At 39.6% G+C, this 25,157-nt stretch overlaps 1 protein-coding gene and 1 long non-coding RNA gene across 9 annotated transcripts in view; one reads left to right on the top strand and one right to left on the bottom strand.

Annotated features, from left to right (window-relative positions):
- The window catches only part of ATXN7 (ataxin 7), a 174,239-nt gene that overhangs the window by 49,274 nt on the left and 99,808 nt on the right, over positions 1–25,157 (bottom strand). The gene's annotated exons all lie outside the window — the stretch shown is intronic.
- LOC144587637 (uncharacterized) lies at positions 151–24,815 on the top strand. Its single transcript, XR_013542807.1, has 2 exons — positions 151–3,597; positions 19,032–24,815. It is a non-coding gene; the product is annotated as an uncharacterized LOC144587637 (long non-coding RNA).

Here is a 25,157-nt window from a genome sequence, read left to right as displayed (position 1 = left end):
TTGTGTATCTATAATCCTCAGGGTACCCCCTGAATCTGCAGATGATACTTCTTCAGTTCCACAGGTACAGGAACACTTGGTATAAACAGATAGGGAAGCTGAGAGAGAAAGAGAAAGAAGGACCAGATCTTAGATGTTGAGTTCGGGGTTCTTGAGATACTCAAGCCTAGCTAGCATTTTCCACAAAATCCTGAACCTACTCCTCTAAGACTTGAGATGCAATAAAGATTATTTTCAGTTTAGTTCTGCTGAGACACTGTTATGTACTGTGCTAATTGAGTGTTATACAACAGGGCTACGATCTTGCCAAGACATTAGTTATGTCTCTCTGAAGATGATGCAACTTTCTCCACACACAACTATATGTGAATGAAACCCAATTCCACAGCCTTTTCAATTTTCAACAAAAGAATTCTTATTCAATAGCTGATATCCTGTTCATGGAGCTATAGCGTGTAAGGCAGAAGACATCTTCAGCTACAGTGATTTTTTGGGAATAACAAATTTCCCATGGGATCCCCTATGTTACGGGGAAGCAGGATGTGAGTGCAGTCTTTGATTTCAAAAAATAGCTGCTGCTTTATTTTTAATACCTGAAAATATCATAAATGTAATTAATTAATTAATTAATTAATTAATTAGATTTATATCCTGCCCATCTGGTCTGGTCGACCAGAAAACACGATACCTGTGAATTATCTAATTTGTGTGACAATAGTTATAACATGTTAAAATAAGTAAATATAAAAATACTTAATATATGAAACTAAATTATAAATTAAATATTTGATCATATCTAATTTACATGATTTATTTACTGAATTATATTCATTGAATGTAATTCATTTAAAAAAATCATTCAGCAATTTATACAGTATTCAGACGACATCTACTTATGCAGGACTGGGCACAGATTAGCAGCAAAAACAACAGGAAGAGAAATGGCCCTCCAGACATAGAGCTATTTTATTTATTTATTTATTTATTTATTTATTTATTTATTTATTTATTTATTTATTTATTTATTTATTTATTTATTTATTTAATATCCCACCTATCTAGACAGTTAAGACCACTCTAGGCGGCTATGTAGGAAGCTATGTAGGAAGAAGGACAGACTGTCTAGAGATGTTGCAGAATGATGTGAATGGGGGTTCCAAAAGATCATGGAGGATTCCCATAACTAAATCAGTCTAAAGATTTCCAAAATGTATCAATATAAATTGACCTTTTTCTTTTTTGTATGGCAGCACTACATTGTGATGTGTAGTTTTTAACAGCAAGAAATTTTGACAATTCTCAGTAGCGTCTCTTTTAGGTACATGTTTCTGAAGGTCCTGGGGGACGCCAGTATCAGTTTGGCAAGCCCTGTTTTGCCCACCACTATTTTACTGGGACTGCTATAGTGAACTGAGCTCCCCTCTCCTGCCCAGTCACACATGTAAAGAAGGATAAAGAACAATGTGAAATCTTATCTGATGTGTTTCCAATGGTAATCCTTACACTAACCTGGCTCTCAAGAGCAACCGAGCTTATTGTACCACAGAAATAGAAAAGGAAAATGTATGCTGAGCATTTGGCACCCTGATAAAGTTCCCAGGCTCCATAGCAACTCTGAAATACGCTGTGGCTTCCAGCCCACAATATTACTTGAATAAATTCTCAAGCCCCAGAGGCAAAACCTACTTTCTATTTTACACACAAACACACACACATCACTCTAAATAGAGGGATATATTCGGCAAAAATACAGACACCTGAAACCCACAGCTTTTGGCTGCTTTTTTAATACCTACTTAACTAGGAGTATGATTTATTAAAGTCAATATGAGTTACTCCTGAGGGGACATGTACAGGACTGTACTGCTAGTAAATGATGTTCTTGATCAACCAGATCACCAAGTAAAAACACATTTTACTTCCAGAGAAACCTGGAAGGCCTAAGAAATTCTGGAGGACCTAAAAACTTCTCAAAGCATTTTCTAGTATTACATTAAGTAAACAGCATCCACAGGTATCACCTCAAAATCTGAACTGGAGCAGATACAACATATGGGAAAATAAGGGATCCTTTAATATGAACAGAAAACCTTCATAATTCCATTCCATATTAACCACAATCCAAGAAATATAGCACATTAATGTTAGAATTTTTGTGAAAACAGACTAGCATAGTGTCAAATTACATAACACCAGTTTCTAAAAGGTTTTCACTGGCTACCGATTTAACATCAAGCACAATTCAAGGTGCTGGTTTCAGTGTGCATAGCCCTGAATGGTTTAAGACCTGCTCCCTGCATTAATCTGTGAAGAACGGACCTGAGACTGGCTCGAAAGAAATGTTATGGTTATACAATCAGCAAACAAAATCTGGATCATGTGGTGGGGCCTTCTTAATGATGGGAGTTCAGCTTTGAAATACTCTCCTCCACCCCCAACACCAGTTGAAAATACCTTTTCTGGCACATCTTTTATCATGAACTTTTCAACAGATTGGGATGGCTCAAAGGTGGTATACTACTAGATATTTAATGAAGTACTATGTAATTGTGAACATCCTGAGGTAAGCTGAAGATAAAGGATGGTATATATAAACAAACTGTAAATAAAACAAAGTCCAGTCTTTTCCAGATGACTCAAATAACCTATAAAAATATCCAAATCCAAAGGTACCATGCGATATCTTTATTAAGTCAACTTTTTAAAAAAGGAATGGGATCGTATAACAGCTTTCCAAGTTAATAACTCTTCCTCAGTCATTATTTTACAAGAGGGGTGGGGTGAGGTGAGGGATAAAGAAAGAGAAAGTGACTCGTCCATCTAGCTCAGACGCCAGCATATCTACAGGATCGCAGAAAGAAGCCAATCCTACTCCTATCTGAAAATGCTGAAAATGAGCGGGACTTCCAGCATACAGTACTAACCGGCACAACTGAAAATGTTGGGAATTCAACGTCAGATTTTCTGCAGATGTACTACTTGCTTTATACTGAGTTATAGTCATAACTTAACCAAAGGAACAGAGAATGGCTGACTCCAGTTGTGCCTGGTAGTACCTTCACATGAATGAATACAAAATGTAGAACTCTACAAACTGAACTAATACAAACATTGATGTATTGGGATTTTTTTTTTTAAAAAAAGCTTTTCATTCACTGTAAATCAAAGAATGTACAAGAGAAGGAAGGAAATACCAAAGATAAGCTCTCTATCTCCTGTTTAAAATTTTTAAGGTTGGCTTGACAGCTATAGCCCTTGCCAGGGGCAGGGAGGATCAATGGGCAATCTGTCATTTGACAGTAGTGTCACTAGGTGGCACAGTGTTCAGTGCGGCACAGTGTTGAAGCAGTAGCAGGGAAAGAAGCTGTGATTCCTCTAGGACCCAGCAGCAAAACACAGAACCTCAGTGCAAGAGGCTCCGGCTGTGCTCCCTAGCTAATGAACTAAATGAGTCATCTTCCTCCCTTCAAGCCTTTACCATGTGCCAAACAGTTAGTGCATGTTAGAAAGAGAGGGAGACTTGAGTCAAAGAGCTGCTGAGTGTGAACTCTGAGCAATGCTTCTAGTTCTTCAGATCTGACCAGGAAATGGAAAAAGGTACGTACAGTCCAATGATACTTTAACAAATCTATCATGCATTTACTGTGCTTCTAGCTCAATAATTTGGATATTTAAATAGAGTATATGAACTTACTTATGATATAGCCTGCCCTAATCCTTTGGATAAATCAAACTGATTCTATGTGTCAGGACAAGTCTTATATACTGTAGTTGGTATCATTTTAAAATGTTTTTATGAGTTTAATATAATTGCCCACACAAAACTGAGATGAAAGGAAAAGGGAAGAAAAGAGAACTGAAAATAAAGAGAAACAGAAGTGAGAAAAGGTACTGGTTGGTGAGATTAGCAAGTATTATAGCCTAACAGATATATTAAGCCATAAATAAATGCTAAAGAGAAAGACAAAAATGAAAGATACAAGAAAGATGCAAGTAGTCTCAAGAATGACTACTTTTTAACCTTACATTTTCATGCCATTCCCAAGTTAGGAAATGTGTTTCACCTAATAGGAAAAAATAAGTAATTTGACTGAAACTGAAGCAAATTCCTCCCTCTTCTCTTCAATATTGGAACAAAAAGTACATTTGTCTGCAATAAAACTAAAAAATTCTCCTTTAATGTTCTTTTTGTTAAAGAAGCTTGCCACATATTTTTCGTAACCTCCTTTGATGAAATAACAACTCTGCTGATATTTAGGTAATCAGTTCACATATATTAAACAGAGAGGAAAAATAACAGCCGTGTCCTCTTGCTACTCTTATGTCTAGCAACCAGAAATCAAGCTAATCATAAATATATATGTTTAAAGTGCCAGAAAGGTAACAGCCTAAAGGAGCCTTTTTATTGCTTCATGGGTATGCATACACTGTACACTGCTATTTATTTATTTATTTATTTATTTATTTATTTATTTATTTATTTATTTATTTATTTATTTATTTATTTATTTATTTATTTATTTATTTATTTATTTATTTATTTATTTATTTATACCCTGCCGACCTAGACACATGTCTATTCTGGGTGGCTAAATATAAAAATAGAATAAAAACAGTATAATAAAAGAAAAACAACTAGATAATATATGACCTAAGGGGGAGAAGCAATTAAACCAAGACAATCTTAACCTTTACTATGGTCACTCTCCTTGTACTTTCATTTCATCCGCTATAGACAAATTAAAAAGGGAGGGGGTTAACCCAAACCTTTTAGATGAATGAAAATAATGCATGGTAGTTTTTTATTTTCTTTAAGTTCTTATCTGCATTATTTTCCTTTTAAAATATTCTGTATGCATGGTCAGCTTGATTTCATGTAAAATTACCAGTCACTTCTCCTCTAATACAGTGGTGCCTCACTTAACGAGCGCACCGCATAACGACGAAATCGCATAGCAATCCGTTTTTTCGGATCGCTAATGCGATTGCTTAACGTTTTTTAAATAGGGCTAAATTCACTTTGCGAAGACCGGTAAGCGTTTCGCTTACCGATCTTTGCAAAACGAAGCCCGACGATCAGCTGTTCGGCGGCCAAAATGGCCGCCGGAAGCCCAGAAATGGTCCAAAATGGCCGCGCGCAGCGTTTTCGCGCCCTCGTTAAGCGAGGCGAGGGCGCGAAAATGGCTGCCGGCCATTAAGAAGCTTCGCTGAACGGTGAGTATTTGGCCCATTTGGAACGCATTAAACCATGTTTAATGCGTTCCAATGGAAATCCCTGCCCCATTCAACGATGCTTCAGCATAGCGAAGGTTAATCCGGAACGGATTAACCTCGCTATGAGAGGCACCACTGTATATGCTTCCTAGTTTTTTCTGTACGTATGCCCATCCATATTACAAATGTTGAAATGAATCTTGCAAAGGTTTCTTACAGGCAGTCCAAATAATAGGCCAGGAAAGATCATAGAGTCCTTCTTGTTGTTTAGTTGTTAAGTCATGTCCGACTCTTTGTGACCCCATGGACCAGAGCATGCCACGCCCTACTGTCTTCCACTGCCTCCTGGACTTTGGTCAAATTTATGTTGGTAGCTTTGATGATACTGGATACTATCTACACAAAAACTCCGACCACCACCCACTACAAAAAAGAGGCATAATCAAAACATTGGTAGACCATGCAAGTCAGAACTGTGAAGCTCAATTTCTCAGCACCGAACTCAACCATCTGAATTGGGCCCTACAGGCAAATGGCTATTCCAAGAATGAAATCAAAAGAGCCATCAAATCAAGAAAACAACACCAGACTGAAGAAGAAAAACAGCCACCCACAGCAAAAGTATTTCTGCCATACACCAAAGGGGTCACGGACCACATGGGGAAACTTTTGGAAAAAAAACCCTACAAACAGTATTCAGACCCACTACAAAAATACAACAAATGTTGTGGTCAGCAAAGGACAAAAAGGAACCCCTCACCACTGCAGGAGAATACTGGATACCTTGCTGTTTTGGACAGTTGGAACCACAAAAAGCAGCATTCACACCAGAATCAAAAAACATCAGAGACACTGCAAACTAAAACAACCGGAAATATCAGCAATAGCTGGACATGCCATAAAACAAGCTGGACATGAAATTCTATTTCAAAATACTGTAGTACTGGACAACACCAGCAATCATTATGTTAGACTGCACAGGGAAGCCACTGAAATCCACAAACACCAGCAGAGCTTCAAGAAAAAAGAAAGTTTAAAACTCAACGAGGCCTGGCTCCCAGCACTGAAAAATACAGCCTGCAACAGGTGAACAAACTCTATCCAGCCACAAGGGCCAGTGATTACCTCACACAAAATACTAGCTAACGACACCCATCAATCACAGTGACAGATCATCTCTCCCCCTTATCACAACAATACATCCACAACAAAAAACACGCTGATCACCATAATCACCCAATCTCCTGAAAAAGACAAAAGCTGTTCCTACAGCTATAAATACTCAACTATCCAACAAACTGCAACAGAGCACAGACAGCGTTCTGACTCCTGTCCTCTGAAGATGCTGGCCACAGAGACTGGCGAAATGTTGGGAAGAACAACCTTTAGAACACGACCAAAGAGCCCGAAAAACCCACAACATCCATCAGATCACAGCCGTGAAAGCATTCGAGAATACATATTATACATTGTCTACTGGATCCCAATTTAAGTAGCCTCCTCTGATTTTGTATTCAGCTCACACATGAAAATGTCTTTTGTCAGTACCCTGGTTTCACAAGCTTCCACAATCTTAGAAAGAGGATAACTAGCCTACTGCATTTATCAAACATGAAGAAAAGTAGACAAGGTAGCATCTTTCCCCCCCAAAAGAACATCAAGCCCCACAGTGTAAATGACATGTCTGGGCTGGCAGAACAGTCCGGTCATCGTTACAAAACATGGACACTTGAGTACAGTGGTGCCTCGCATAGCGAGGTTAATCCGTTCCGGATTAACCTTCGCTATAGCGAAACATCGCTGAACGGGACAAAAAAAGCCATTGGAACACATTAAACATCGTTTAATGTGTTCCAAATCGGCCCAAAACTCACCGTTCAGCGATGCTTCCGGGGTCCGGCAGCCATTTTCGCGCCCTCGGTAAGCAAGGGGAGGGCGCAAAAACGCTGCGTGCGGCCATTTCGGGTGTCCGGCAACAGCTGATCGCCCGAGGGCAAGAGGAAGAGGGAAAGGGGGGCGGACGCACGAGCGCACACCACTTCCTTTCCTCCATCTGCCTGCCTGCCTGCCTGCGTTCCTCCCCGGCGGTGGCAGAAGAGGGAGGAGGAGGAAGAGGGAAAGTATGGGGGGAGGAGGACGAAGAGGGAAAGGGGGGCGGACGCACGAGCGCGTGCCACTTCCTTTCCTCCATCTGCCTGCCTGCGTTCCTCCCCCGCGGTGGCAGAAGAGGGAGGAGGAGGAAGAGGGAAAGTGTGGGGGGAGGAGGACAAAGAGGGAAAGGGGGGCGGACGCACGAGCGCGTGCCACTTCCTTTCCTCCATCTGCCTGCCTGCGTTCCTCCCCGGCGGTGGCAGAAGAGGGAGGAGGAGGAAGAGGGAAAGTGTGGGGGGAGGAGGACGAAGAGGGAAAGGGGGGCGGACGCACGAGCGCGCGCCACTTCCCTCCCTCCACCTGCCTGTCTCGCCGCCTGCTTTTCTCCCCGGCCAGCATGGCCCCGCATCACTCTCTCGGCGGCGGCGGCTCCTTCCGACGGGCCCCCCACATGGAAGATCGGTAAGCGAGTTTTGCCCATTGGGGCTGACGCTATGCCTCCGCATTAGCGATCCCGGAAAAGGGATCGCTATGCGGATTCGTCGTTATATGGTGCGCTCGTAATGCGAGGCACCACTGTACATGCATATTTAAATACAGGGAGAAATGAACGTTGACTTTCTGGTTTTGGCAAATTGGCATGGCACGTATTTTTGGGAAATGTTGTTTCAAAACTTTCAAATGAGAAAAGACAACATAGTGTAAAAAGTGGCGCTTTTGCTACAGCAACAGCAGCTGGAAGAGACTTCCCAAAACTTCTCACCACCTTTGGAGCACATGCTTCTGCCACTCAGAAACAGTCAAGATAAAATGAAGAGCCCCATAAAAACAAACAAACAAAAAAAGCTGTAGTGCAACAAAGCCTGTGGGAATAATACAATACAAAAGTGTTTGTTTCTCTATTTATCTAACCCAGGCCCTGAAATTCTCCATTGGAGGTCTTCCTCCAAGTGTCCCTACTGAATGACAGTGGTAAATACCTAAAAGAGGTATTTTCAGCCATGTTGCTCCGTCTCCTAAATGCCACTGTCCAGTGTCTTACCTTGTATCTATGTACAGTAATTAATGGTTTCCTTGGTGCCACGTGAAGTCTTTTTCTCTTAGACATTTAAGAACTGGATTACTGCTTTGTCTGCACTATTCTGATGGCTTTACTTTGTTCTTTTATCATGTGCTGTATTGTATCTACTTGCCTTATAGTGTTTTAATATTATTTGCTAATTTACTACCACACTGCCTGAAGAACATCAGTTACTCGGTGAGGCTGGATTTAGAGTTACAAAACCTAATGCAAGAATGTAGGGTATTTTATTTTATCTAAGCCCTGCCACAGTAAAAGGTTACACAAGTCACCTTAAAAGAAAATATATAGTTTATAGCAAGAAGCCTCTTGTAGTGTACCCTTCTGGCATTGCCCTGCTTCATTCTCAACATTCATTAAATCTTTTAAACTATTATCAGAGGCTGCTACAATTCCATAATGTTGATTTATGTATAACTTAGAACTAATACTTGAAACAAGAAATATAATTTACTAGTGAGAATACATGAACAAGGTACAGCTTAATATAAATGGAACTTTTATGGAATAAATACAAATCATAAAGAATTGCAACAAAAACAACTCCCTCCAGCTTTTGAGTATATTGCTGTAAAATGCTAACAGCCCAAGGATTATTGACTAATTGATAATTAATAAAATCAACATCTTCTAGGTGGTTAATTGCCACAATTACATTGGTTCATAAAGAATTCTCAAAAGGACATTATCATAATGTATTATCCTGATGAATTGTAAAGTATTTTCCACTAGAGTACCACTGGCTGCAGGGACAGATTTTACACGAGAAAATTAAGATACGCAGACTTGATGAGCCACATTTTGAACAGATGCAGACAAACATTTAACAGATGTTAATGTAACAGTTTATATGTAACCATGACTAAGCCTGTTGTCTGCAGTTTTATTCAAGAAGTATGCATGAATAGGAAAGACAAACATGAATACAAGAATATAATGCAAGAAAATAATAATATAATTCAGTGTGGAAGGGAATGTCACTCTTGAATTGGCCTTCTCAGCTACACTAGACACTGTTCCAAGTCCTCCACACAGAGCACGCTACCATAGTCTCTCGAGACTGAAGGATGCCTAAATAATATAATAATCTTAGAACTGCAGCACCGAAAAACCTAGGGTTCACTAAGTCCAGCCCCTTTCACGGAGGCGCAGTGGAGACTTGAATTCCCAACCTCCGGCTCTGCAGATAGATACCTAAACCACTAGCTATCCAGCAGTTGCAGGTGCTATACACACTGTGACATCTTCCCAAATGTTCTTGGGTACATCCGCCCAGCATCTTAGGTTCCTAAATTCCTCATATTCAACAAGGCTATGTTCAGAGAGCTTCAATATTAATTCTTTCAAATTTCTGCAACCAGGAAGGAATCTTGGTGTGAAAGCTGCTGTGAACATTCAAGTAAAAGTGAATAGAAGTCTGTTGCAGACATCCCCATTCAACAGGACAGGGACTAAGGGAAGCAAGGCTGCATTGCTCATACTGTTCCATAATATGTGAATAAGGCTACTATCACTCTGTTGAGGAATAGGGATTAATTCTACCAGACATCAAAAGTGAGATAAAATGTCATTTGTTTCCAATGGCATTATTATCAGATATACACAGGGGTCAAACTGCTGATCCTCTCCTCTCTTTTTTTCTGATTTATGACCAATTTTATGTTATGGTAGCATATTATTTAACTTAGTGATTATGCTAAGTTGTTCAGCAGCAGCCTTAACGTCCCCACAGAATTCCATTTGGCAAGTGTAAATAAAATATGACCCTTGCAATTGTCATTTAGTGAATGAAACTATCATTTCAGAATGTGTTGGCTAATGATATAAAATGCCAAGGTAACCCTGGTTACAGATCTGACATATTTTGAAAAGAAGGCAGGTCTTTTGCCAAGATAAACTAAGTAAATTCAACAATGTGTACATCAAATCAACTATTAACAGAATAAGAAGCATCTATCAGACGTCCTCTTGAGCACTGTCTTATCCAATTCAACACTAGTTTAGAAGTTGTCTTTTCTAGGTTAAAATTCCTAGAACTGTCCCAACTTACTTTAGGCAAGCAGCTGCTTGTTTCCTGAAACTGAAACTTTGGAAACTCAGTGTTTTATTCAGCCATTATTTTTTCTTGACATCTCAAACTATCCATTGACTTTCCTACATATACAACAGTTCTGGGCTGGAGGCCAGTTCTTTTATTGCCAACTGTCTCATGCCACCTCCCTAAACTGGTTTAAGTAGATAATACATTTAGTTGATCCAAGAAAAAAAAATCAGACAAGCAGTACTTTATAAACTACTGTCACTGTCATTGATGTTCCCTAATAGTGATGGGATTGATTCAATGCTTCGAAGTCATGTGAAATATGAAACATGCAAACATACATATGAAACATATGTATGAAACATACAAACTCACTGAAACTCTCAGTGTGTGTAAAATCAAGCAGTGATGTGCAACAGAAATTTTTCAAGGAAAATTTCCAAAGATACATTGATACACAAAACAAGTGACTAACACAGGAGTTGTCAAACTTGGCAGTTTCAAAGCAGAACTCTATTTCTTTCCAGGTCACCGTATCTTGGAAGCATGCTTAATTTAATATAATATATGAAAGCAGATTTTTTGTGTAAGCTAAGATTAGCTCGACAGCATCTTAAAAAGCAGAGACATCACCTTGCCAACAAAAGTACGCATAGTCCAAGCTATGGTTTTTTCAGTAGTGACGTATGGAAGTGAGAGTTGGACAGAAAGCCGAAGAATTGATGCTTTTGAATTGTGGTGCTGGAGGAGACTCTTGAGAGTCCCCTGGACTGCAAAGAGAACAAACCTATCCATTCTAAAGGAAATCAAGCCTGAATGCTCACTGGAAGGACAGATCCTGAAGCTGAGGCTCCAATACTTTGGCCATCTCATGAGAAGAGAAGACTCCCTGGAAAAGACCCTAATGTTGGGAAAGTGTGAAAGCAAGAGAAGAAGGGGACAACAGAGGACGAGATGGTTGGACAGTGTCATTGAAGCTACCAATATGAATTTGACCAAACTCTGGGAGGCAGTGGAAGACAGGAGGGCCTGGCGTGCTCTGGTCCATGGGTGTCACGAAGAGTCGGACACGCCTTAATGACTAAACAACAACAACAAAAAAGATTACTATGCTAACAGTTTTCAATACTTCTGCTTTTTTTAAACCTTTGAAATTTAAACAATGTTAAGAGACTGTTACTAAGATCTCATGTTTAACATATTTATAGGTATTCAATAGAATAAATTCCCAAAGAAATCTCTGAATGTGCTCAAATACAACATTTGAAATGTCTTTTCATCTCATCAGTTTACCTTCTGGAAAGCTGGGAATTTTTTTACTGTCTATGCCCGTCAAGGTAGCTATTCTATCCATAAGGAAACCAGTCATTTTTAAAGAAAATTTACACAATAGGCTCACGGCTTCCCCATCAAATAACATAGGCAAGAGGAGAACAAATATGAGGTGCATTTTACAGTTAGTACTTGGGTACATAAAGAAATTCAGAATTATTTTAATTGCCATTACACAATAAACTACACAACAATAACCACAGCATTTAATCAGATTTATGAACAAAAGGAGAATGTTCTTGCAATCCAGTTCAGTATCTGAAGGACAGTTTAACATTTAGGAATATCTGAGATTAAAGCAAACATCTGTAATATACAGTATGTTACTTTGTCAAAATTAAAGTATCATATATACCTGTTTGTTTTGTATTTGGCGTGAAGTATCACTGTGGCTGGCCTTAAGGTTCAAACTCCTTCAAGGTTTTAGGCCACACATTGATAAGTGATTATACATTTTGTTAAACCCTTTCAAATCCTTTGTTTATTTATTTTATTCTAAAGATATCCAAAAAGTGATACTTTATTAAATGATGAGCTACTTTCATATAACAGAATAATTGTTTGGAGTGTCTCTACTGAAACAAATCCTATGCTAAACTTGTAGTGCAAAAATCATTCTGGGACATGCCAGAGTGGCTCTTGTAACAGCTATAGAATTTCATAAACCTTTGCCAAGAAGAAATTAAATCAGCCATTAAGAGAACCAGAGATTAAAATCCAGCTGCTGGAATTTGGAGTTGGTGAACTACTGTGTGAGGAATGGAGAAGTATTTACATGGAAATGGCTTAGAGCTTCTAATAGTAATTTGTTAAATTGTATAATTAACTCAGGCCTTTTCAGTCAGCCACCACATGTTGCTGTCTGGCATTAGCTTGATGGGCTGAAGGTCCCTTTTGTGAAGAAACAGAGGCACTACAGATTTTATTTTGGCAACCAGATCATAACAGATGGAGGATTTAGAGTTCCGGACACCACATAAGATCCAAGAAGCTTTTCAGAAACTGTTTTTATCCTAATTGCAATATAAGGTATAAGCAGTAGGTAAAAGTGAATCTCCAGCTTGTATGTTTTCCAAAATTATAATTCTACTTGTTATCAAGGAGCATATCACAGAAACAAGGTCACACCCAGGAGCCCTTCCACTATAGAACAATTCAGCTCAACACTGCATCTATGCAAAGTCCAAAACAGGCACTCATGCATTTTTGCAAGGGCTTTGAAAAAATTTAAGTCCATACAGCTAGCATCAATGGGATGGCGGTAGCTACATTGGTCAAAATCCTATCTCATGATTAGAGATGGAGGAATTCATATGCAAATACCCTTGCAGAGCTGGAGTTAACTTGGGTCCGCCCCCTGGGGCCAGACCATCCACTCACACGTCCAGTGGTGGCGGCCTTGCTCATCCTTCGAATCACTCTTGCAGCCCCGCTCTCTTCCTGCTTGGCTAGTGACTCAGCAGCTATGCAGGAAGACTCGTCCTCCCCTTGCCTGGAGTGGCTAGCAGAGCAAGAAGACAACAGTGTTCTGGGAGTGATTGGAAGTATAAGCGAGGCTGCTGCGCCTGCCAGACACATGAGTGGATAGTCTGGCCCCAGGGGGCAGACCCTTGTCAACTCCAGCTGTGCAGGGATATTCGTATTCATATACCTCTAGTCATGATCTGGTTTTCACTTTGAACTCCAGTATGTGTCCATGTTTCCCTACTCCAGAATGAAGTCTCCCCTCCTTTTCACCCAAGATGATGACAATCCAACAAATTCCATCTCATGAATTCCACCCATTCCTCACAGCTGCTACTTACTCAGCCACTAGCAACAACCTCCACAGGTAAACTGATAAAACAAGAAGCAAAATAAAACATGAACACTAATATTCCCCCCCCCCCAAGAAAATCTGCATTTTCCTCAAGAGAAGATGCAAATCATCCACCTAACAGCTAATGTCAGGAAAACATTTATCTGCTACTTTGGGACAAAGTCCATGGGGGTGGGGGACACAAACTTGCCTTCAAAGTCATATAGTATTTAAGTTTAAGTGTGCTAATATAACTCTACCAGAATTGAATCTGACTACCAAACCCATCAAGCCTATAACTATTGCCTCAAAAGGACTAATAGACTGAGGTTTACGTCCCACTTTATGTCAGAACTTTTTAAGGAATATTGGCTAAAATCCAGTAGTTAGTTGCGACTATAGTAGGCCCACATAATCAGTGGGGTAAATCAACTCCTCTGTAGGTTTGTTTGTTTGTTTGTTTGTTTATTTGTTTAAAAAGTTTTACCCCACCTTCCTCTTCAAAAGGACCCAAGTTCCATTGATTCAATGGACCTAATGTATTTGCAACATACTACTGGACAAAGTGGATTGATTTAAATCACAATTTATTTATTTTTTAATCAGAGTTTTTTTGATACTTTAATAAAAAAGCATTTTTAAAATTTAAATCTCAATTTAAATAGTTTTTTGAAAAAAAATATTGATTTTATCCATCCTGCTACTAGATTTTAGCAACTGTATTCTGCTGCCACTTCAAGATAATACTGAACTGTATCAGTCTGCAAAACTATCTTCAACACTGCAGCTGCCACTGCAGCCTATAATAAAACTATCATATAACTTGCCACACCCAGACAACTATCTACAAGCCACTAATGAACTCGCACACTGGCATGTAAAACCAATTTAATCCTACTGAAATAATATTCTCCAGTATCACTGATCCGTGTTCCAATCCACTTGGATCAAACAAGAGATTAACATAAAATACTTCATGAAAAATAAAAGCTATTCATTTGGGCAATCCATACTTCATCTGCAATATGATGGCATTTACATCTCAAGGTCACATTGTGTCAAAATACTAAAACAATTACAAATTAAACTTAGAAAGAATTAGAAAATTAGCTATAAGTCTGGCTTGTAAATAGCCACTTGCTATCTTGAAGACAGGACGGCCTGGCCTGCTGTGGTCCATGGGGTCACAAAGAGTAGGACACGACTTAATGACTAAACAACAGAAATCTTGTTTGCACTGAGTTAAGAATTGACTTCAAGTGACCAGAAAGTGTTAAAGAAGCTTGTTGTTTTCCCCTTTAGCCCATGAAAGGTCTAACACAAGAATATTTAACCATCAAAGTTAATGAAAGTTTTTATGAGTTGGTTTTCCGGGGCAAGAAATGTTATGGATTTCTTTGCAAATTTGTATTAACAAAAGTAAAGAAGTAAACACAGCATTAAATCAGGTGTACTTTTAACCCTGTACTAATGGCAGTAAGAATAGTAATACCTATCTATAACAGAATCATAGAACCATATAATAATTGAGTTGGAGGGGGCCTATAAGGCCATAGAGTCCAACCCCCTCCTCAATGTGGGAATCCAAGTCAATGCAGATATGACAGATGCTTGTCCAATTTTCTCTTGAATGCTTTCAGCACTGGACCACTCGCTACTTCCCGAAGTAATTGGTTTCGTTGCTGTACAGTACTGTTCTAACAGTTAAGAGGTGAAAGCCAGTGTGGCACTTCATATACTTCAGAAACACTATCAGGATCACCATGATCTGGAAGCACGCTGATAGCAGGTAACAAGACTAGCAAAGAGACAACCCAATAAAGAGACAACCCAACAATTTAAAAATCCCCTTAGCAATTTGTCAATACAGGAACTAGAAAATATATTTCTGCCTTTAACTCATGAGCCAAACTATTTTGGCTGCTCTAGAGGAGGAAAAATGTATGTTATTTCATTCAGTTATTCCTTATTTGCCCCAGTCTGATATACTGAAACTACTTCTTTGGGAAGTCAATGGCAGAAACAAGTTAGAAACAGCCCTCAGTCTGCCAGTCCCATCTGGGCTAAGTAGATAATAATAATAGACAATGCTACATATGATCATATTAAAAGTTAGCAGTGTGGAGGGAAAATGGTGTATTATATACAAATCTCACAAACTGTATTGTTTAGCAAGCACACTAAGCACCTTTACATTACTTTCCTTGCTTGTCCCTTAAATAGCTCTGTAAAATACGCTACTCTTAATCTCCTTCAGACAGAGAACTGAGGCTAAGGAACAATCACTTCAAAACACCTACCTATATAATCTAAAATTGGCTATACTTATTTAGGGAAATCTTCCCCATTTTCTCGGCTCAATTCAGACATCATGCCAAACCATGGTTAAGGAGCCTTGACGAAAATATAGCACAGTACAGTACCTAAAGTGTCAAAACCTGCTTTGCAACAAGTCATCAACCTAGAATCAGAAACCATGATTGAAGTGGCTTTGTAAACTATGGCTTGTGATGGCTAAATCAAAATATACACAGTTACTGGTGTTGCTTCCTTCACTAGAGCACAGCACCTGAGTGGCATGGAAACATAAGAAGCTATAAAAGTGGTTGTTCTGCAATATTTGTTTTTTTGAGTGGTCTTTTATGCATTCCCACCAATGTATCTATATCTGCACAGAGCCACCACCTTTTGAAACATGCTAGTTAGAATTTTGATTATAGTTTCCATTCATCCAATCTACAGCATACACAAAATTTTCAGCACAAAATCCTATGGCTACAGTCCACAAAAGCTTGTGCCAAGTAGAACTTACTAGTGTTTAAGCTTTCACAAGACTCTACCTTGCTCTATGCTGACACAAATTCACAGCTGAGAGATTAAATAGACTGCTGGTCCGTGTTTAAGAACATTTTACTGAACCTATCCTAAAATAAAATAGCCACCAGCTTTCGAAACATGTACACCCTCCACTCTTTACACTTCTTTAAAGTCCCCACCTCAAATCACAGCACAATCTTTCTGCAGATACAAATCTGATTAAGCTTTATTGAGCTTACTCTCAAACAAATATGCATAACAACAGAAAGATACTTCTTTTGTGGGCTTCTAAAATTCCCTAGTTCAAAGCTAGTTCTGCTTTGTTGATGTGGACACACAAAATGTTTCATGCATGTGACTATGGTTTGTGGATCAAGATACCAATATTTATACATATTGTTGTTGAAGATTAAAACCAAGGCCAACCATGCTTTTGTATTCCAGTTAGTATATTTGGATGTGAAAGCTGGACAGTGAATAAAACTGGCATATTAAACATTGATTCATTTGAAATGTGGCATTGAGGAAAGGAGAGCCTCACAGACTGGCCTGCAAAAAAGACAAATAAGTGGGTTCTAGACCAAATCTAGTGTACTCTCACCAAAAGCTATGACTAAGCCATGGCTGTTATACATTGAACATATCATAAGGAGGAAAAGTTTCACTGGAAAAGACTAAATTGCTAGGAAGGGTTAAAAACAATAGGAAATGAAGAAGACCTAATGTGAGATGAATTGACTTGAAAAGTGAAGCCACGTATTGAGCAGAACTGTTAATGATAGGACTTTCTCTAGGTCATTAATCTGTAGGGTTACTAAAAGGCAAAAAACATAAAACAACTTATATACACTTAAAATAAGGCAGTTTCTTGGAGTACAACAGGATTTCAGTCATGGAGACGATCAGTGTGGTGAGCTTTGTGTAAAAGGAACTACATCTGTTTTAATGATTCAGGTAGTTAAGCTTTAAATCATTATTTATATGTATTGCAATGGTTTTTACCATTATGTTTTCCTTTCTAAATTTATTATTCCTGTCTCATTTCATTTTCTGCCACCCATATCTATAAATGCCAACATGCTAATAAAGAAGGCACAGAAGAGGCTGTATTTCCTGAGAATGCTCAGGAAGTTAAATTTATCACAGCATTTACTTCTGTCCTACTATTGTAGCACCATAGAGAGTGTCCTAACCTATGGCATTCTGGCATGGTTTGGGAGTAGCTCTGTAGCGGACAAAAAAGCTCTACAGAGAACCATTAAAATTGCCCAGAATATCATCGGGCTCCAGCTACCAACCCTGGATGACATCTTCACATCCCGCTGTCTAAGGAAATCACACAGCATCCTGAGAGACTCTTTCCATCCTGCTTATAACTTTTTTGAACTGTTACCGTCTGGCAGAAGATATAGAACAATTAAGACTCGGACCACACTTTTTCTAAATAGTTTTTATCCTAGAGCTATAATTGCAATTAATAATGAGCTTAAAGACCACCAGTAGTGAATAATTAGTTGGACTGTGTTACTTGGCCTGAGGTGTAGATGTTTGTATTTTTAGTAGGGGACTTCTAGTGGGTGGGGAGTGTTTGGGGAATGTTATGTGTGTGCATGTGTCTGGTCTCTGGGTGTCTGTGAATTTCGTTGTATGGGTATACTGTGTATATACTTACAATGACAATAAATTATTATTATTATTATTATTATTATTATTATTATTATTATTATTATTATTATTATTATTACATAAATGCTTAGCTGGAGGGTGATGAAGAAATCTTTAAAATAAAATCTTGGGTCATTTAGCCTCATATTGCTATCTTTCATCAGCACACTAGATTTAATAAGTACAGACCTGTGTGGTTTGTTATCATCTGCTAGATTACATTTTTAAGACAGCATGCTGTCCCAAAGTATGCTTATGGAAAACAAACACACTTATCTCTGGAAACAAACCCTAATCTGTACCTAGAACTTGATTAATTCCACACTGGACGTCTTGAAGGAGAACTAGCAAGCAATATAGTAATTAACATTTATATCCTGTACAATAGCTACTCAGAAGTAAGCCCCACTGAATTTAGCCACAAGCTACAGTCCTATGTACACAGGTCTCCTTGGTATTAAGCCCACCAAAAACAATGGGACCTCGAAGTAAATATGCATTAGAAATATAGATTGCACTGCTAATTAATACAAAGAGAGTGAAAATAAACATTTTCATATTATTTCATCTATCTTCAATCTGTTTGGTTTTGACTAAAAACATAATTAAATGCATGACAATATACTGACAAAATCGACACAATAAGCAGTCAGGAAATGTTTAATCGTTATATATTTACTGACTGCAAACATAAAGAAGAAAGCAAATAGCTACAACTGGTAACTCCTAGAGAGATAATTCACAAGCATTTCATTACTAAATGCCTTTTACAGGCAAACTGGAAAATCCACTTAAGGATGAGCCAGAGTTTTTGCAACTACTGCCCCGCTGAACTGCTAAGAAGAGCCACACCCTTTAATCAGTGGAAAGGCAAAGAACACTGGAGGTGTGGGGTGGGGGAGAGATGGCACATTTATTTTCCCAATGCTTTCAGTTCTTGGATTTAGCTTAAAAATTTTTTTTAATGCTATCACATCTCCTCTGCTTCACAGATTGCTGCCTTCAGAACACGGCCAAAGAGCCCCAAAAACCCACAACAACCATGAGAGAGGGAAAGTTACAGAAAATGGAATGCAGACTTCTAAAGAATAGCAAGGAGACACAAGAGGGCCTTCTTAAATGAACAGTGCAAAGTAATAGAGGAAAATAAGAGAAAAGGAAAAAGCAGAGATCTGTTCAAGAAAACTGGAGATATTAAAGGAACCTTTTGTGCAAAGATGGACATGATAAAGGACAAAAATGGGAGGGACCTCACAGAAGCAGAAGACATCAAGAAGAGGTGGCAAAAATACACAGAGGAATTATACCAGAAAGATCTGGATGTCCGGGAAAAACCAGATAATGTGGTTGCTGATCTTGAGCCAGACATCCTGGAAAGTGAAATCAAGTGGGCCTTAGAAATCATGGCTAACAACAAGGCCAGTGGAGATGATGGCATTCCAGTTGAACTACTGTATTTAAAATCTCAAAAGATGACACTGTTAAGGTGCTACACTCAATATGCCAGCAAGTTTGGAAAACGCAACAGTGGCCAGAGGATTGGAAAAGATCAATCTACATCCCAATCCCAAAGAATGCTCCAACTACTGTACAATTGCACTCATTTCACACGCTAGCAAGGTTATGCTCAAAATCTTCCAAGGTAGACTTCAGCAGTGTGTGGACCGAAAGCTCCCAGAAGTACAAGCTGGGGCAGAGGAACTAGAGACCAAATTGCTAACAGGCGCTGGATTGTGGAGAGAGCCAGAGAGTTCCAGAAAAACATCTATTTCTGCTTCAATGACTATGCAAAAGCCTTTGACTGTGTGGACCACAGCAAACTATGGGAAGTCCTTAAAGAAATGGGAGTGCCTTATCTACCTCCTGAGAAATCTATATGTGGGACAGGAAGCCGCAGTTAGAACTGGATATGGAACAACTGATTGATTCAAAATTGGGAAAGGAGTATGCTCTGGCTTATTTAACTTATATGCAGAATACATCATGTGAAAGGCTGGACTGGAGGAATCCCAAGCCAGAATTAAAATTGCCGGAAGAAATATCAACAACCTCAGATATGCAGATGATACAACTCTGGTGGCAGAAAGTGAGGAGAAATTGAAGAACCTCTTAATGAGTGTGAAAGAGGAGAGCACAAAAAAGTGTCTGAAGCTCAACATTAAAAAAACACTAAGATCATGCCCACTGGTCCTATCACCTCCTGGCAAATAGAAGGGGAAGATATGGAGGTAGTGACAGATTTTACTTTCTTGGACTCCATGATCACTGCAGATGGTGACAGCAGCCATGAAATTAAAAGACGCCTGCTTCTTGGGAGGAAAGCAATGACAAACTAGACAGCATCTTAAAAAGCAGAGACATCACCTTGTCGACAAAGGTCTGCACAGTCAAAGCTATGGTTTTCAAGTAGCGGTGTATAGAAGTGAGAGCTGGACCATAAAGAAGGCTGACCGCTGAAGAATTGATGCTTTTGAATTATGGTGCTGGAGGAGGCTCTTGAGAGTCCCCTGGACTGCAAGGAGAACAAACCTATCCGTTCTAAAGGAAATCAAGCCTGAATGCTCACTGGAAGGACAGATCCTGAAGCTAAGGCTCCAATACTTTGGCCATCTCATGAGAAGAGAAGACTCCCTGGAAAGGACCCTGATGTTGGGAAAGTGTGAGAGAAAGAGGAGAAGGGGACGACCGAGGATGAGATAGATGGATGGATAGTGTCATCAAAGCTACCAACATGAATTTGACCAAACTCCGGGAGGCAGTGGAAGACAGGAGGGCCTGATGTGCTTTGCTCCATGGGGTTAGGAAGAGTCGGAGATGACTTAACAACTAAAGAACAACAACAAGAACAACAACTTATTACATCTCCTAATATAGGCATAATTAAAAGAGCTGAAAACTGCCTTTTTATTGGGGGAAGAAGGACCCCTGCAAACGGCAACTCTACTTTCTATATATAGACTGTTAAGCAAATTAACGGAATGTATTAATGTGAATAATTCGTGCAAAAATGTCCTTTCAGCCATTATTTATGTGTATTGCAATGGTTGGCCTGCTTTGCCCTACTGGTTGGACAGAGCCTCAAAACCTCCTGGGTATCAATGAACAATTTTGTCAGTACAAAATGGACATGATAACAATAGTAATCTTAGAACTGCAGAGCTGGAAGGGACCCTGTCATTGAGTCCAGCCCCAGTCAGGGAGGCACAGTGGGGAATCGAACTCCCAACCTCTTGCTCCACAGCCAGATACCTAAACCACTGAGCTATCCAGCAATTCATGGATTTAGAAGTGTGTGATTATGGTAAGTGGTTTTTGCAAAACAGTTCACAAGCTTTAGATAATGCTGAGAAGCAGGGAAGATGCCTAATGCCAATATGCAAAATCATAAACAATGGTGAGTTTCTTTCTTTCGTTGTCAACACGTTAGTGCAGTGATGGGGAACATGAGTCCCTCCAGATATTATTGCAAGTACCATTTGTCCTAGCCAGCATAGCCAACTGGGAGGGTTGATGGGATTTGCAATCTATTTTTGGAATGCTATACATTTTCCATCTTTGTATTTTGTAGTTTTTTTATAATATTTTAAACTTCACAATATTTTAGTATTTTAATGAAAGTAATGTAGAATAAAAATGCTACATCTGTAACTATAACTCTATGTTATACAATATTAATATAACCACCAGACATATTTAGATTCACTAAATGTCCAACTGGATGTTCCAGTCATCCCAGCCTGGATCTCAATTGTGCTAAACAGCGACACTTTGAGGTACAGTATATCACTTGGGGTGATCCTTGCATTCACATGCAAAGATTGACCGCACGGGGGCGTCACTTCAAGTGAGGCTGTTTAGCACAATCTAGACCAAACTTTCCCTTTAAAATGAAAGAAAAAACAAAAGAACAAAGACCCCACCTTTTTCCTCATCCATGCTTTGCTTAAGCTGCTTTTATCTTAAGAACTGGAAAGCTTCCTTCCTCCTACCCTGCAGACAGGAAGGTAGAGAGGTCTTTGCTGTATTTAAGTCTTTGCTGTCTAGCTGTAGGAGCCGCTTTTGTAAAGCCCCTGCAGTGTTTACAGGATTGTGTTTGGTGGGCTTCGCCTAAGCAAAAAGGACAGTGATCATGACCATCATAAAAAGGAAGTTTTCTAGAACACACAACGCACCGACTGAACGGTCTGGATGGGGACATAAGCTGGCACAAAAAGATTAGTCTTACATTGAATCACCGCACAGCGAAGCAAAAAGGCGGGAAAGTCCAAAGGCGACCAAATTAGGTAGGAGAAAAACGATAGGAAGTCCAAAAACGGTCCAAGGTCAGGGCAAAAAGCGAAAGAGTAGTCAGAGGGATTTCCAGGTAAAAATATCCAAGAATAATCAGTCCGAAAAGATCAAGCTCACAGCAAGAGGTTCCAAATTGCTCAGCGGAAAAAAGGAACTGAGCGCTGAGGCGAGCGGAGCATGCGCATTAGGGGCAACCCCAACTTTGATACTTTTCTCTTTCAAGCTCTAGAAGATTCCGAGAGGTCCAGTGCAGGCACTGTCTTAACCCTTTTGTGTGCATTCACAGTGGCCACGATGAAGATTTTTTTTTAAAGCGCTTTCAAAGTATTGTGGATACATTAGCAACAATTGCAAAGACATGGAAATCTTCTTCTCCCTTCCCCTCTGCAGGTGAGCAAGAAGGAAGCTTTCCATTTGTCAAGATAATTAAATTGCTTAAGTAAAGGGATTGCTTAAGCCATACATTTCAGTTCAATCCTTGTAATCATACACGCACAAACCAAAAATGGAGCAATCGTACTCACATTAAAAAAAAAAACAGTAGCCCTGACAGGGAACAAAAAAGGTATAGATAGGGATGTACAGGTTCACTATGGCACATCATTGTGAAGTCACTGAAAAAAGGAATGATTCAGGCCATCCACAACCTGGATTAAACTGCAGGACAAATGACAAATACCCATCTGGACACATCATTATCTGCCTAAGAGAAGACGGTACAATTCAACTGCATTTGATCACCCTCTTGGCGGCAAAGATACCCTCCAGTATTCCTCCTAATACAATCCTCTTGAGCACTATATTAAATGGCCACCACCAGCCATTTATCAGCAATATTAAAATGAAAGCAAAAAATATAGTCTAAGACAGTGGTTCTTAACCTTTGTTACTCAGATGCTTTTGAACTGCAAGTCCCAGAAACCCCAGTCAGCACAGCTTGTGGTGAAGGCTTCTGGGAGTTGCAGTCCAAAACTCCTGAGTAACCCAAGGTTAAGAACCAGTGGTCTAAGAGATATGGCCACAGTAACCAAACCCTTGGAACTGCTTCAGAGAAGCATCCAACACTGAAAGCTGATGTGGTACAGCAGCAGACTCCAGCTGCTGTGTGGTGTGTCCTTGGCTTCTCAATGCAGTTTACAATACATTCAAAAACCCTGGACCCTTTTCCCTAGGAAGCTGGGCTGAGGGTGAGGGCCAGGTATGTTTGCCTGGACGTTTTGCTGAGGGTTTTTTTCTGGGCTTTCTTTTTGTCTCCTCACTGCATGGCCTGGGGGTGGGACTTTCTGCTTTAAAAGCGCGTGTCCCAGGACTGCGCGCCTAAGGGCGTGCAAAATTCTCAAATTCTCTGATTCTATCTCTGGCCCTAATATGGTAAATAGGAAAGCCAATTAGATTTGCATATACCTGGGAGGCAGGAAAGTTTTAAGGGTCAGATCATACTTCCGCACTATTAAAGAGCAGGCCGGGTAGGTGGGGCTCGTCAGCCATGGAAGGCAGCCCGTCTAGGAGAAGGAAAACTCCGATTTCAAACCTCCACTGCCTTGTGGCTATATCCACTCATGGAAAAGGCTTCAGAAGTTAACCTAGAGGCAAAATCCGGAGCTGGAGTCCCGAAGGCAGTTTGTGTCATTCTGCCAACTCCTCCAACATTGTATTGGCTTTTGCCTTTCCATTGGACCATTTCAGCAACGTGGAGAGGGGGGACCTGCTGCTTGGGTAGCAGCCTATCCTCCATATTACTTTACCCAGGCTTCATGCTCTGGAGAGGACACTCCTCGATTCAGAGCATGTTACCATAGTCTCTTGAGACTGAAGGATGCCTATGCAAAAACCCTTCCTCAAAGGGTTGGGCGGGTTTAAATGACTCTAAGGGGACAGGAGGGGAGACCAGAAAAGACGAAAGCTTCTGCCACACTGGCACTACCTAAAACCTTAGGCCTATATTCAGTAGTGCATCACTGCTGGCACAACATTTGTAGAAGCAAGAGATAAGAGAGCAATAAACTCGCTCCTACTGCAGCCTGTGCATACTCTAAAAACCTGCATTGGGGGGTTGAAGAATAAAAGCAGTTTTTCTGCAATATGGAAGCTTGCAAGAGAACAGACCAAAATTTCAGACATTTTCATGAGAAAAGGACCGAAATTTAAGGCCATATTTTTGTGATCAGTTCTGAAAAAAATGCCCCAAACTGCAAGGAACATGTACAGTATATTAAATACTGGAAATTTAACTTCAGAACGAAAGGTAAACAATAAGTAGCTGAAACTCGCACCTAACAAGACACCGAACGTAAAGAAATACTAATACTAATACTAATAATCACCACCACCAACTTTGAACTGCAGAACTGGAAGGGACCCTATGCATCATCAAGTCCAGCCCCTGTCAAAGAGGCATAGTGGGGAATTGAACACCTTATGCATACCGTTGGTATTTTTTCAGCATAATATCAATCCATCAAAACAAAAATTCACAAAAAATAAAACAATTATGTGTAACAAATATTTTTGTCACTGAAAAGTCCAAAATTATAACAGCAATAAGCTTTTTACTTCCTATTCACTGGCTGAATCCTGCCGCATAGTTAGGCAAACAGCACAACTTCTGGAAGCAAACTGTTGTTAAAAATCTCTGCTGACATTACGTCTTGCATACCAAGCTGTGTGACCTGGCATGCAACAAGTAATGCTTATGAAAATGAGTTAACGTTTGGCAATTCATGTCTAAAAGTTGCACTATTTGTGTAACTTCACAGGAAGATACCAGCAACTGTATTATGCATACCTGCAAATAATGCAATACTAGAGTACCCATAATGGGCACTGTA

This window comes from Pogona vitticeps, chromosome 2 (assembly GCF_051106095.1).
Source record: "Pogona vitticeps strain Pit_001003342236 chromosome 2, PviZW2.1, whole genome shotgun sequence".
Classification (NCBI taxonomy): Eukaryota; Metazoa; Chordata; class Lepidosauria; order Squamata; family Agamidae; genus Pogona; species Pogona vitticeps.
This window is presented reverse-complemented; position numbering and strand designations above follow the sequence as displayed.